This window comes from Solanum stenotomum, chromosome 3 (genome assembly GCF_019186545.1).
Source record: "Solanum stenotomum isolate F172 chromosome 3, ASM1918654v1, whole genome shotgun sequence".
Lineage (NCBI taxonomy): Eukaryota > Viridiplantae > Streptophyta > Magnoliopsida > Solanales > Solanaceae > Solanum > Solanum stenotomum.
The window spans coordinates 43,515,196-43,532,134 of record NC_064284.1 but is presented as its reverse complement, the minus strand read 5'-3'; positions in this window follow the sequence as shown (position 1 = coordinate 43,532,134).

Below are 16,939 nucleotides of genomic sequence, written 5' to 3'. Positions count from 1 at the left end.
ATAAGCAACTTCAAGCATTTCAAATAAAGAATTCCATCTTGTACACACTGATTTTGGAATTTTTCTAGGTGGAAGATTAAATTCACGACAACGATTTTCAAAATCTCTACGTCTAGACTTAACTTGACATTTAAAAATAAAATGACATGCAGTTTCAACTTTTGTGCAACCATCATCATATATTGCTATACCATCTCTAACAATCAAATTATATATGTGTGCAGCACACCTAATATGAAAACCATCAATATAAATAGGGCAAAGAGACGGTTTTAGTATTTCAACAGCATTACTATTATTAGAAGCATTATCTAATGTGACACTACTTATTTTATCACAAATTCCATAGTTTTGCAAAACATCTATAATTGTTTGAGCTATATAACTACCGGTTTTATGCATTTCACAACATTTATAACCTAAAATTCTTTTTTGCAAAGTCCAATTTTCATCAATCCAATGCGCAGTAATTGTGAAATAATCATTACCATTTACACTACGGCCCATATCAGAAGTAATAGCTATTTTACAATTGTTATAATAAAATAAACAACGAAGATATTGAAAATGTTGAGCTTGATAATCAAAGATAGCCTTTTTAATTGTATTTCTAGTAAAACCTTTAAAATGTGGATTATACACAATTTGAATATAATGAATAAAACCGGGATTTTTAGCAAAACTAAATGGCAAACCAATAACAACAATCATTTTAGCTAATTCTTCAAGATCTTTTTCTCGACTATATGACCGTTGTATACTAGAACCAGAAACGTTAGAAGGATTTAATTGTGTTTAGACCATATTAGAGCCATTTACTCCTACATTTTCAGGAAGGGTGGTACCATTTTTTTTAGCTTCGGCTACAGCTTTAGCATGCAAAAATTCATTTTTACAACATGATATTAAATGATTACTCAAATGTCCCGTCCCACCCTGTTTTCCTACAGTTTTATGATTCATTCTATGTTTACATTTATTACAAATAGCTTGTGTTTTATCTTCATTCTGAGTCATAAATTGCCACACAACTGATTTTTTAGCGCGTTCTACCTTAGTCCTAGGATGCACGGGGGGAATGGGGGCAGGACAACGAAAGGGAGCGGGAGCCGGGGAAGAGGGATTGGGAGTGGGACTAGTAGCCGACGGTGGCTCAGTTTCATCATCATCATACTCATCAACATTATTATCAAAACTATCAACATAAGCATTAACATCATCATGTTCATCATCTTCAGGTAATTCCTCTTCAAAATTACCAAATCTTCTTTGTAAATGTTCATGATAAGGATCTAATCCACTATTACTATCAATATTAAAAGCAGTTTCATCAACATCCGTATAATCATCCGTATTTATTCTTAATTGAGAAGTTTTTTTAGTTATAGATTGAGAAGTACTACCGGGTTTTTTTGTTTTAGATTGAGAAGTACTACCGGTTTTTTTTGTTGACCCGACTCGGACCCTATTAAAATAAATTCTCTTCATTTTAAATCATTTCCCCGCTTCCCTCTTTCTCCCCAACCGTTACAAACAGATTAAAATCCTAAATTTCACCCACTCAACTCCCCCCAAAACCTCCATATAATCCTCCCCTTCCATTTCTAATCCATTCTACTCCTATTTCTTCAATTTTCTCTCCCAAAATCCCTCCATTTAGACCAAAGCTTTCAAGGTCCGGGTTTAGCGTCAAGTTCAGTCTTAGGAGCATTGTTACTATGTCACACACTCACCATCATTTCTTACTTGAAAGGTAAATCGATTTCTCCTGAACTTTGAATATTTCATTGTTCCAAATTGAAGTCATAACGATGAACTTGAACTTGGGTTGTTAAATTACTTGTTCAAATGTTGATTTTTAAATTAGGAACACCCTTGGAATGATGGTATGTGAGTGTGGAGTTACTGTAACCAAATTATTAGGTTGATAGGTCTACTTGGAAGTTTTGACTTAGGGTTGTTCAATGTTTATGTGTTGAATGTGAAAACAATTGCATGATGACAACCCTACGAATGATGAACTGCCATATATTATGTTAAAATGCATGATTAGACTTAATTTGATTGAGTAATTGTTGAAATTGTTGGTTGAATGAAAGTTGAAGTGTATTGCCTGGCACAGCACTGATCCACGACATCTACCCACGGACCGTAGGTAGAGGCCCGTTGATCAGTGAAACACACAAATATGGTTAAGTCAGGAACCACAGTTACGGTTCATAGTTCAATCGATGGACCGTTCTGCACATCCATGGTTCCACCATTAGAGACCAAAAAATGGGTACTCTGACTTACGGAGGCAACCCACGGACCGTCGTTCCATCGATGGACCGTAGGTACCCATCGTGGGTCACAAGTTTAGCTACTGCCTGAAAAAAATTTCATTCTTTTTCTAAGTCCGATTCATGTTCTAAAATTATTTCATGGGTCCTTTTGTGTTCTTTGGGTACTAACTAAGCTTCCACAAGTACCATAGCTCAGAAACAAACTCCAACCGACGCAAGAGGGGGCAATTCAAAATGTATTTCCCCTTCTCGACGTCTGATAGATGAAGAAAGTGATCATGATTACGTTTCAGAGACTACCCGAGGCTCCCCAACTGTACCACTGACCACTAGGAGGCGATCCCAACAGGTTATCTCATCCAGTGACGAGGTCACAACCTCCAGTCTGAAGAGGGGGCCACACATTTAGGTGAGTCGCAGTCCAGCTCTAGTACTAGCTGCAATCCCTCTTCTTCATCTGATGTCGATAGTTCAGGAGACATCCTGGTACCTCCCAAAGTTGAGCCTTCCCCTAATGCCGCTGATCCGAATAGATGGTATGTGGAGGGCCAGTACCAGTTCAATGAAAATGGCACCATGCACAATGAACACCGGAAGATAGCCAGGACTGTTGTTAAGACACAGGGTTCTTATAGGCAGACTCCACATTGTGCCCATTATTAAGGAGTTATTCCAGAGGCACATATATGAGCGAACGGCATAGGGCCAGGGACCTACGGTGAGGAGACAACTCGGGATTTTTATGCTTCCTACACCGCCACTGTCCCAAATTCCATATCCAAAAAGGCCACGCCACTGGCCCAAACTCAACTTCAGTCCTCACTGGTGCGGAATTTCCCAGTTGACATCTCAGAGGCCACCATTCGCCAGTTCATATATGGCCAAGCCCACACTCTGCCTATTAATATAAAGGAGTATGACTACAAGATGGAATTGTTCAGAGCGGGTTTTTTCATAAAGATATTGATCAAAGATATACGTTGCTTCGATGGATGGAACATCATATTGCTGAGGAGGGGGAGCGTACCGAGTGGGTGTGCAAAATGCAACCACCTATCAGAAAGGTGACTCTGAGCTTCGCTACGAAGTCCTTCTGGTTGTTGGTCCGTACTAGACTGTCCCCTACTCAGGCGGACAATGTTGTCACTTGGGACCGGGTCATGATGATTGTTGCTATTATGGAGAGTTCAGATCTTGATTTCTCCTGCATCCTTATTGATGAGATCTACGAGAGGGCCTTCTCGATCACTACCACTCTGCCCTTCTCGTGTTTGATATTCCATCTCTACAAGGAGTCTTCCGTACCAATTTGGCACGGTGACAGGTTGCTCGATGTTACCAAGATAGTAGACATCAGCCTCATTCGAGATGATGCCAATCTTGCTACACCACGGAGAGAACCACAGGTTGATGTCCCGCAATTAGGTGTTGATCTTGCTACTGATGTGGAGAAGGTCCAAGCTAATGACTCTATTATTCCATCCCCTACTGATACACAGGCTCCACCCTCTACTGCCACTAGCCAGGCCCTGATCTTATCCCGAGCCACCCCCTCTTCAGGGTCTACTGTCGTTCCCCTGGCCAGAGTCCAGAAGTTGGGGACCCATATGGCTACCTTGCTGCAACATATGAGGTCGTGGATGCAGTGTTCTATTGAGGATCCTAAGGCTATGATGGACCAGACGGTGGATCGGAAGATTCAGGCAGTTAATAAGTGCCTAGATGCTTTTGAGTTGCGGGTTTTTGATAGGTCTGCCCCTGCTATTGATCTCACCACCTTCCAGATGGAGTTGGCTAGCATCCGTGCCAAAGTTGATGCCCTCTTGGCCCCTACTGATATTGTGCCAGAGTCTGCCCTTGCGGTACCGAAGGATGAGGTGGTGATGACTGATCTATTTGGCGATATTATGCCACCACCAGACTCTTCATGTGTTGCTGGGAAGAGCCACCGCTCCGGCCACACTTTCGCTATTAAGGAGGCTCGACGATTGAGGAAGAAGGAGAACCACCATTTGGAGGCAGTCCAGAGGTAGTCTATCATTGATGAGGAGGTGCGACAACAGCAAGCCCGAGAAAAAGATGTTGGCCCTGCTGCTTTGAGGAGCACTACTGATGGTGTTCCCATTGTTGGTGACGGAGCTAGTGATGGCGTCCCTAGTGTTGATCCAGCGGGTTTTTGGAAACCGGAACCACCCGCTTCTTGATTGGTCTTCATCACATTTGCACCACAGGTTTGCTTCACCCTATGCTTTATTTTTTGTTTTGTGCATTGAGGGCGATTGCACCTTATTTTGTTTGGGGTAGGATAAATGGTTTGTGAATGATAAGGTGAAGTCTGAGTAACCCAACTCATAATCCACTCGTGGGGATTTCTTGCCTGCATTATTTTCCCCTAAGAGACTGTTTACTTTTTGTTGAACTGGCAGGTTTAGGATTGTATGTGTAAAAGTAAGTATAAGAATGAAATCATATGGCATAAAGAGCATGAAAATGATACCCGTCCAAAAATTTTGAAATCTTGAAATGTGCTAGATCTATAGGGTGAATGAGTTGAATGTGTTGGATCTTCATATGACATGATAAGGACCAAGTATGATAGCATGAATTAAGCTAAAACTTCAACTGGGTAATTCAATAATCCGATAATGAAACAATGTGCCAACTGTGTGTGAGAAAAGTTTGAATGTTCATACAGTATATGTCAATCTAGAACTTGCCATGTTGGTCCTGCTAAGATAATCTAGGCTAGAAATTGGGAAATGATCATATGCCCTTGTTCAAATAAGTCCACTTAAGCCTAAAAGTCAACCAAAAGAAATAAATTCTTCCTTTGAACCAATTGTTTGAGCCTAATGAATACCACTTCTTTAAATACACCTAATTCACCTTCCCTAAAAAGATTATTTTGGCCCCGGTCCCTTCTTAGATATGTGCACCTTAACTTAGGCCAAATACCTAAGTTGAGGGTGGCTAATTCAAAAGTTACCTTAATCTTGACCCTGGTCCGACATCGGATATTATGCACCTCAACTTATGCAAAATACATAAGTTAAGGGTGGCTATGAGAAAGGAAACCGAAAGAAAAAGGGTATGAAAAGAGTTTTGTGTGAAAGAAAGAGAAAGAAAAAGAAAAGAAAGAAAAAGATGTGATTTAAGTCAAACAAGAAGATGAATGACAAAAGTGCTGAAAGAAACAAAGAATGATGAAGTAAAAGAAAAAGAAGAAAAAGAAAAATAAGAGCGGTAAAGTCAAAAGTCACATATGTGTTGAAGAGAGTCAAGGGAAAGAGTAGAAATTAAAAAGATGTCAAGAATTGGTTGAGAAAAGAGGTAAAAAGGCAATGTAATGTCAAGGAGGGCAGAAAAGTCACTAAAAGTACCCAAATGTACCCTTCCTGACCCTAAGCGTACGTTACAAGCTAAGAAAGTCCTATAGTGATTCTAGTGACTAGTTTGGAGAGTCTATGCAGTGAAAATAAGGGAAACCCTATGGTATTGAGCACTAACTGTACTTGAAGTCACTTTTAAGCATGAGTGTTGAATGAATCCTTAAACTTGAAATTAATATATATTGTGTGTGAAAAAATATTTCTTTTGAAGTGAAGGCACTAGTTATATTATTGGAGAATTGGTACCTTGGTGATTTTGTAAAGTGTATGTTGTGAAGTCTATTGGTCGATCTATGTCATGTTTTGATCCGCACAAGTTAGCTTGTTGAGTCTAGATGAAAATATTTGCACTAAGTGATGGAATTTATTGAGAAAGACATGTGATTGCTTGAGTTTGTATGTTTACTTCTACATAAGTGTCGTTTAGAGTTTTAGTGTGTCACTTGAGGAAAAACAAGTTTAAGTTGAGGGTGTTGGACACTTCCCTTACGTCCCCAACGTCTCTACAACGTTTTTGGCGTAAAGATTTCACGAAAATACGGTTAAAATGATATTGATATGGGTGGGGGAAGTTAAATGGTTTTCTTGGGGTAAAACTCGGATTCGGGAACCATTTAGGGGTTATTTTGCTTAAACAATTGCATATTTAGGTACTAGGGTACTTTACAGACTCTGATCTACTGAAATTCTGTCAAAAACAAGGTTTTTGGGATGAAGGGGCGCCATGATCACGCCTGAAGTTTGTCCCAGATGAAGGCTGCTATGGTGGCCTTTATCCCGCTGTAGCGGCATCCCTCATCCCACTCTGGCGGGATTTAGACCACTGTGGCGGGATTTAGGGGGCAGTGGACCTTGCCACTTAAATCCAAAAATTTTCTTTTCCTTAGCCAAACATTGTCTAATTCCAGGGAGTTCTAACGTGCATGTCTCATAATTTTTGCAGGCTTATCTAAAATGGCTGGTATTAACGAGGAGAATTTGTCTTTCATCTGATTTTCTGATACTGCCAGTCGAGAAAGGTACCATGACCACCAGAACACCAAGTTCTGCTACGAGAGGGGTTTCCATTTACTGAACTTAGACAAGAAGGCGCCCGCATTTTATGCTCGTCTGATGGAGTTTGACAAGGGGCCACTGACAGAGGCTCTCCCTGCTGCATGCTCCAACTGGATGAGGGAGTCCTATGCCATCCTCTCTACTGTTCGTTGGGATGATCCTCACCCTACCATCCATATCCGAGGAGTTGACATCCCCCTAAACACACAATTCATAAACACATGCTCGAGGTGCCAGAGGTCCCCAACACGGAGTCTGAGGACAAGCTGAGAGAGATGGACCTGGGCTGGTGGAGCCTGCGTGCCGGGACATGGTCTATTGGGCGTCTACGGAGGGCATCACCAGTGCTAACTGGTCACCAAATGCCAAGAGGTGGTTGCACTTGGTTACCAGGACGATCCGCCTATCGGGCAACCACACCGACATGACATTTCCTCGGACTTTGGTGGTGGTGTGCGCTATACAGGGCATTGGACTAAATGTGGGCGCGCAAATCATCTCAGAATGGAAAGTGTTCTAACGAGGCAACAAAAATGCGTTTTTCCTTTTTAGGTTGGTGACTGCAATGTGTAAGAGAGCGGGGGTGCCACTTTTGGACACCGATGAGGTACTTCAAATGGATCCCCTTTTTCATTCCCTTTTGATTAGGCAGGCTTCCACCTCTGGGAGCAAGAGGAGGAAGACGGACAAGGCCAGAAGCACTCAAGATGCTGCTGAGGCGGACGATGAAGGAGGGGAAGATGATGAGGGCGGTGACACTCTCCCTACCCATTCCCAGCCCCCACTATCAGGTGCTCGGGTGGAGGAGGACCTGGCGGCCGTCCGGAGGAGATTGGGACGCTCCTACACTACTGCCACTTCAATCCTACCCGTTTCTGCTCTCAAGGTTGAGATGCTCCGCCACCAATTGCGACATAAGAGAAGGAAGAGTATAGAGAGGGATCGTCTGATGGCCCAAATGTGAAAGACCATGAAGAACATCTTTCCTTGTGTTACCCCCCATAGGGAGGTTCCCCGACTCGAGCTGGGAGAATATGCAGAGTTACCTTGGTTGAACGAGGCCTGCTCTGGTGTGATACCCCCAGAGGATCTAGACTTGAACAGCGATACTTCCCGCTCCCAGGGACATTGATTTGGTTTTCGCCCCTCTTGGGCCTATAATGAAAAATGATTTAATTTTTCTTTTGTTTTTCCTTACACTTTTTGTAAGAACATGGATGCTAGTCATTGTTGTTTATCAAAGATAATGTTTAAATGCTAAGGTTTATAACTTATTGTTCTATTGCTAAATATTGGTTGAATTGCAGGGATTAGTCCACGATTCAGGGTCTAAATGTGTGACCATGGAAAAACAGGGGAGACAGGGCAGAGATTTTGTCTCGCCCTATCCCGCTTTAGCGGGAGAAATCCCGCTTTGGCAGGAGAAATCCCGCTCTGGCGGTATCCCCCTTGTGGGAAAAGTCTCGCCCCAACGGCTCTGACGAAAACAACACCCAAGTCACAATTTCATGGGTTCTTCCCGTTTTTCTAAAATTTTCCCTTGATTCACAGGCTATAATTAAGCAATTAGGACAATCCTCTTAGTTAGGATAGTCATTGTCTACCCCGAGTCAATCCCCACGGTACGCACTCCAGAATCCTTTCACATTAATTCACACCACAAACACGGACATTCCCAGGATATGCCCATATACTAACACAGTTATAGTCGGTCGCAACACCCATCCAGATTTCATTTTACGAATCACATCGTAGTTTATCTAGACCCTTGCACCAAACTTAGTGACGACTCTCTTTCTGACCACAAGCTTACGACACTCAAACAATTACCACTCGCATAGTTTTGACCAATTAGGCAAGCATTTTACACACATCGAAGTACGGACAAGTAATATTGTGCACATAATCATATCATAGAATCCAAGCCAATACAACTTCCCCATCAACAGTTAATTCAGACAACAATATGCACACATTCACAGGTTCATGCAACAATTCACAGACATCCCAAATTATTAATTAGTTCGTTCCATAGATGACCATTACTGATCATTCATGCACTTATACAGCCTCTACGGACAAATACCAATTGAAACCTTCCCAGTTCTAATTTACCTTGCTTGTGTCCCTTCGGCCGTGACCACGGCATCCAGTTTTACTTTGTTAAGACACCAATTGGAATCGGGAGATACAAATTGGACTCAACTCATATCACAAGCGACAATTCGCATGAAAGGAGAGAATAGAGGGAACACTTCCTAGAATGGTTCATAGCTTCTTGAAGATTAGATGTGGAAGTCAACACACCAATCTGCAGGAGTCTAGTCCACATTTGCTCTTGTACTGGGAGACCGGTAACCTGGGTTCTGACACCAATTTGTCACAACCCAACCCACCGAGCCGTACGGGCACCGACTACAACACCTAAGTAGGAGAACCCTCGATTCCCAAACATTTTAAAATGTGGAAAATTAAGAAAACTAATGAATAAAAGGAATTCATGTAATGTTTTATAAAATAAGAGTTCAAACGACTCAAAGTTAACTTTTAAAGTAATTAACTTCCCCAAGGATATAGTCTAAACAAGTACAAGAGATTCTAAGATTAAAACGTAGAAAATACAGTACAATTAACACAACTCCCACCACAGGAAAGGAAAAATAGAAGTTGTTGGGGATGGTCTTCGTTTTCACCTATGAAACATCACTGACCCTGCAACTAGACTATGCCAAAAAGGCATAGCAAGAGTAGTATCAGTACAAACCACACGTACTGGTAGGCATCTTTGTTCAACCCTATACCCACCGCATAATATAAAAAATCGAATAGCAGTAAATATGCAATGAGACTGCTCGTTCCTCCACCTTTACCGTTCTCGAATACTAAATAAGTATACTAGTACACCTGACTCTAGCCCCTCGCACGCTACGTTCTTGAGCATAGCTTAAACATTCTACTACTTAGAGGAGATTCTGAATGTAACCACTACCAACCTGGCCAACCACTCACGACATACCTTTACTTCTTCCACCACACTACTCAACCCTTGACTCCATAGAACGTTCTATCAAGGCTTTGTTAACTATTTCACCTACTAATCCCCTGCCAGGGTGACCCTAGCTATTTAACCTTTACGATACACCACCACCCCAATTCACACTTTAAGGACACAAACCACTTCTCTAAAGTACACAAAGTAATACTTGGACTCTTGGTCTCCACTTACCATACCCCCTCCCAACATGGGCTTGACCATACACAGTTCATTCACTAATGAGATGTAACAAGTAAACACCACATAATAAACATACATATACAGAACATACGATACAGTCATCATTTCAGGAACAATGTACAATTCCACATTCCCATAACAAGTAGATATGACAATTCAGTAGTCCTCTCACGGAACCCACCCCCAAACTATTAGTGTGTCAGAACGTAACACTCAATCCAATGTATGTTAGTGTGTTAGAACGTGACACCCGATCCATTGCATGTATATGTATCGGTACGTGACACCCGATCCAATATATGTTAGTGTGTTAGAACATGACATACAATCCAATATATGTTAGTGTGTCGAAACGTGACACTCGATCCAATGCATGTATACATGTCGGTACGTGACACCCGATTCAGTCAGCACAATCCCCATCGCGATCACACCGATAATGAAGATACTCATAATCATATAATCAAGTATTAGGTTCATGGCATGCAATTGTACATATTTAGTCGTTTCATTAGGTTTGATCAGCAAGGCGTCATTCACATACATACATGCATTACAATGAAGCAATTACCAACATACATCACGCAAAACATGAAATCAAACCATCACCTACCCTAGTTCACAGGATTAGGCTTCCTCAAATGGTATAGTTATAATGGAACAACTAGAAATACATATACGACTTTCCCTTTTTGGTGCACGAAAGCCTACGCATGAATTATGCCATCAATTAAAAGTATACTACGCAGTGAATCATGGATTTAAAACTACTCAATAATAAACCTAGCCTACCTGGGAACAAAGACGTCGCAAAAGGATCGTAGCTCCAAGTCCTGGCTTCCGGAAGATGAGGCGGTGGATTTTGACCAGAAATCCGCAAGCTATCCACATCCTTACACTAGAAATATCTCTCTCCTTCCTTCCCAATACTAGAGCAGCCTTTTAAGGGTTTATGGGGTGGTCCTCGCCTCTTTTTGGTGTTTTGAAAAAAAGGAGCAAATAAGATTTTGCGTTATTTAAGTTCTGGTCTCATCTGTCCCTCTCTGGCGCTCCATGTCCCGTTGGAGCGTCGCCGCCCTAACGGCATTTGGCCCGCTCTGGCGGGATGATGGACTTAGTTTTGCCCAACATTTTTCCTTTCCTAAATAACGATAGTTCGGGTCGTTACACTAAATGAGTCGAAATCTCTAACTCATCATACATCCATCGAAGATTATATTTTTATTGATAGTTCACTAGCATTCTTAGTTCAAGACATAAAATAGGAGGGGAATTTAATCCTAAGTTATACAATGTTTTAATGAGGAATAGAAATGTACTACCCAAAAACTAAGTCATCTATTACATCTAAACAAGTGATTGGGATATAACTCATTCATCACATACAATGTCTGAAAACTGAAATACAGAAAGCAATAAAGGTGTCTCGATCCTCAAAATATGAGGACTCACCAATCCCTGTGTACCAAAAGATCAACTAGTTGGGAGTGTGAGAGGTAGGAGCGTCTGACCCTACATTAATGAAACAATGTAGGCACAAGTGTGCATTATTACATGGAATGTACTAAGTATGATAGCAATGCCTAAGAGTTATGAAATCATGCTAAAAAGGAATTTACATGACATGCAAAGACCAAGCTAAATCATAAGACAAAAGGGTTAGAAAATATAAATCATAATCATGATCAATGCAATGCAAGCTTAACATATTTGAAACACTTTGTGAAATGCATTGAATGTAACTTAGTTCATTATTATGGGAAGTTTACCATTAACTAACATAAACCATATGAGTTATAACAAGGAGTTCAGTGTATTGCTCCTACACCAAAAAGAGAGTGTCTGACATGCCAAGGTAAGGACCATGAACTTCTAGCGTAGGTGGACCACCAGCTAAAGAAAACATCCTATAGTATCACATAGTTTATGGGACATGGGTAACTAGTCCACTCAGTGCTAAGTAAAACATCCTATGGAATAGTCTTTCATCATATTCTTTGTTATCATCCATGGAAATGTACAATTAAGCAACCAATCCAAGCTATAAACATCATAGAGTAGCTCCTTAGACCATGTGTGAGAAAACATTTCACCGCCTATGATCTTTACATATTAGCTTTATAAGACCCACAGTCATTAACCTCATGCAAGAAATGCCATACTATTAATGGAAATAGTTTAAAAAGTGTAATCTATAATTATTAATGGCATATCCGAATATCATACTAATCAAGGCCTAATTTCAAAAAAATAGCCCAAAATTATTGATGGCAAATCTAGATGTCATTCATGTCATGTGGCCAAGCTTCATGGAACATATAAATACCTTCATCTATAAGCTTACTAAAGTCATAATCATTACTTTCATAAAACATGCATAATTTCAATAAATCATAGTTCATAAGCTTCATCATGTGTTCATATTCAAAAATCATGGATCATGTATGGGATCATATGAAATCAACTTTAAAATATGTAATATCTTCAATTCATGCATAAATAGATAGAAACAATCGATTGAATCATAATTGAAAAGAACTCATGAATATTGAATAAAACCCTAACTTTGAATTGAGAATCCTAACTTGTAAAACTGGAGATTTTGAGAACCCTATGTAGGAAAGGACTACATAGGTGAATACTAACATATCTTGGAGTTCAAAGCCCAATTCCTACGGTGGATTTGAGATCTTGGTGATTTAAACCCTAACTTTCTCTTCCTTAGCCTTAGAGAAAATTTTGAGAAGGAACTTGGAGGGAATTTGGAAATTAGGAGAATGGGTTTAAAGTAGGTAGATCTAGGACTTAAAGTCTTTATATAGGCCTTAGGATTGAGGCAAAAACGACATAGTATAGGCTTAAAACAATTAGAAAAAGATCAAAAAGTCTGTAATAAATAACTGCCAGAATTCTTTATTGTTTGGACCTAGGGTGTGTAGGACTTTCTACCCTCAAAATTTCACTAAATCTTGGACTCACCTGCGAGACCTATCTGCAACTCGTACATATGAAAATAGACTGTTCTGGTGAACCGTAAAAGGATAATAAGACTTGATTTTAGAAAATTATTTTCCCTCTTCATATGATTGCCATCTACAGCCCGTAGAAGCTTATACGGTTCGTAGGTTGTACTCGTAGAACCCGACTGCAGTTCAAAAAAATTATTTTCTTTCTCTTTCAAAATTTGAGGTGTTACAGATCAAATCTCTTTTTTTTATGAAAAATAGAATTAAAAAATTGTGTTGACTATGAACCGTTAATCGACAAAGAAAGGAACACAACATATTCAAGTTATTACATTAATTATATGCTTTATTTTATCACACATCGAATAAAATTAGGATTTATATCTTCTTTCCTCATTAATTTATTTTGAATAGTTGAGTTTATTGTTCTTTTCAAAGTAATTTGAAGAAAAAATAGTCGGGATAGAGAAACAACTTAAAGAATGGGTCAAAGATTTAATCTCTCAAAGAGTTCCGTTAATATACATCTAAACTATTTGTATAAGAAAATGGACAAAAACCAAACCTAATAAATTTTTGAATATTTAAAGGACTAAAATCGTAAGTGTGTAGTTAACGGGCCAAAGCTTATAAGTCTTTGAATACTTAAAGGACAAGAACCGATAAGTGTATAGTTAAGGGACCAAAGTTGATAAGTTTTTGAATAGTTAAAGGACTAAATCCGAAAAAAGTATAGTTAATGAATCATTTTAAACCTACTTTTATAGTTAAGGGGATATGTTTGGCATTTTCTCTATACTTGACTGTGGTCAATTCATAATCATAAAAATCACTAATTCAACTTAGACGTCCAAATGACTTCAAAGCCCCTTCGGACCCATCCAAGCTATCCAACTTAGTCTGAAAACACCATATATATTGCCTTATAGGATCTGTGACACCTTGATTTTGAACTCACTAACCCCAAATGTTGACATTGGTCAACTATTAGGGTGTGTTTGGTATGGATCGGAGGAAAACATTTTCTGGAAAATATTTTCCAATTTTTCCATGTTTGGTTGGTTTAAAATATTTTCCAAATCAACTCATTTTCCTCAAAATTAAGGAAAATGACTTCCCTTCCAAAATTAAGGAAAATATTTTCCAAATCAACTCGTTTTCATCCTTTAATTTTTTTTCTTATCCTACCCATACCCCATACCTGACCCTCCCTACTCATAAAAAAATTCAAATATATTTTTATTCCTACCCCCAAACCAGCTCACTCCCCCGCCCCACCCCCCATCAAACAAAAAAATAAGAATTATATTTTAAAATGTTACCTCCATCCCTATAAAGAGTGTATTTTAGAAAAAAATATTTTTAGAAAATATTTNCCTTTAATTTTTTTTCTTATCCTACCCATACCCCATACCTGACCCTCCCTACTCAGAAAAAAATTCAAATATATTTTTATTCCTACCCCCAAACCAGCTCACTCCCCCGCCCCACCCCCCATCAAACAAAAAAATAAGAATTATATTTTAAAATGTTACCTCCATCCCTATAAAGAGTGTATTTTAGAAAAAAATATTTTTAGAAAATATTTCAAATGTTACCTCCATCCCTATAAAGAGTGTATTTTAGTCCCAAGCCAACAAAAAAAGAAGATATTTTCTGAAAAATATTTTTCATTCACCAACAAACATTAAAACATATTTTCTAGAAAATATTTTCTACTCTCCAACCAAACATGAGAAAATAAGTAAGAAATTGTCACACCCCTAACTAGAAAGGGGCAGACATCAAGGATATACACAAGCACCTGCTAAATATCTTACTAATCTCATGCAAAAGTTGAAGATTCATAAGCAGCGGAACCTATATGAAGACACATACTAAAACATAGATAACAAAAGGGCCCGTTGGACTACTTTACAATGGAAACAAGACTAAGTCTACGAAGCCTCTAAAGAGTATGCCTCTGAGAATCTGATAACTAGTCGGGACAGGGCGCCGACATGCCCATTCTGATATATGTATATACGTAGCAAAATATAGGCTCTAAATATCTGATAGCTCCAGGTAGAGGTGGAGCTTACCAACTGCTAAACTGGAAGTCTCTAGTCTAATGAAAATGCTTATTGTCCTGAGTACCTGAGCCTGTAGTGATAAAAATGAAATACCAAAATAATAGGGACGTCTGTACATACAAAACATGTACTGGTATGTAAAGCAAACTGAATAACAAGTAGACATCAAATATCATGATAGGCAAATCTGAGCATATGTATGCAGGAGACATAATTCGTAACTGAAATGGTGACCAACCTCAAGGGTCCTCATCGAACGTTTCATGGCTTAGTCATTTATATATATATATATATATAATCCCTTTAATTTTCCTAAGTGATAGCTTTACTTCATTATATTGCTTCTTTTCTCTTTGTAAAGCTAACTGTCAGGGAATCACATGATGGCCTACTGACGGGCGATTAGTGAACCCTGTATGGCATCTGTAGCCCACTGTCACGACCACGCGTGAAATCTCACAGTCTCGTAACGAGGTCTATCAAGGTACTCCCCCAGGGTTCCTGTATGGTCTGCCCACAGGCTTGTATCAGTTAGGTGAATCCACGATGAGAAATTCCAGCTGAATATATCTGAATTATGTGCACAGAGTAGCGTCACACGTAGTAGCCCTAAATATACCCAACATACGCTGCAGAGTAGTCTATAGTCTCAACTGCTTGCAATTGTTTATAATAATTAATTCATTAATCACATAGCTCGTGATACAATTCTTTATTACATTATTTATCTTCAGAATCATATATCTTGTTACCTAGGCACTTACGAACAGTCTGTGGCTAGTTACTTTCTTTAAATTTATGCAACATGTACACCGCTAACTTCTAAGAGTTCCACCTGTAGACAAATGTAGTTGTGTGAAACATATTGCTTCCTTGAAGAGTATTATAACTCTATAGGTTTAGGACTCAATATGAGAGGGTTTATAAAATAGGATAACTTTCTTTCAAGTATCATAGAATCTATAGTGACATTTATCGGAAGAACATGCAAGTTTAGGTCGTGCCTTAAGGGCAAAAGAGGTTTTAGCTTTACGTACCTTAATTCGAGACTTACTATCTTACGTCGTCAAACTCCTTTGCTGACAACTTTATCTATAACATAAAATGATAAAAGGATAGTATAAGAAACTAATCAAGAGTCACAACAATGCCAAAAACACAATAATGGTTCGCAAGCGACAATCTCAACAATTACCATAGATGAGTGGTGTATTTCCACACCCTTCTCTTTCTCTACTTTCCAAGTAGGCTTATGAATTATTTACATGTTCTGTATTACTCCTCATCCTTTAACCATAAAGAACCAGCCCCCTTAATCATCCACACTTAACATAAAAGTAAAACTCATGGCCTCCGATCATCATCCCACCGGTTCCTTGTTAACAATGTCAAATTCCTTTATAAGCTCATAGTTTAAGTTGGTAGAGAACTAATACCATAAATTTAAATAATAGGAGCTCATATAATCAACTACAACATATTCTTAGTGACTTAGGAATTTCATCAAACACTTGGTGAGCGACAAAGTTTCAAGAACTATAATAGTCGCGTTCTCTATACCTCGCCTTCCGTTTTAATGTAACCAAATTACTTCCCCAATACAATACCATTGACCCCTCATTTGGTCAAAACAACAGCCCACACAACCTTCTACAAACTCCCTCCTCACCAAAACATCAAATACAATGGGTAAAACATGGACTCACGGCTTCTTATCACCGTCCCGTGAGTCCTACCCGCAAATTATACTTAAAGCATCCTTGGAATACTATTTATGAAGATAGAAGAGGATTCATACCTATATATCAAAGAAAAGCAGCCCCTGTCCTTCTTTATTCTCCAAGAACAATACTTTTTCCTTCAAGAAAATATTTAGCTAAGTATATCTATAGGTCTATGGAGAGGAAGACACTTGATTCTTGAAGAAACCAACTTA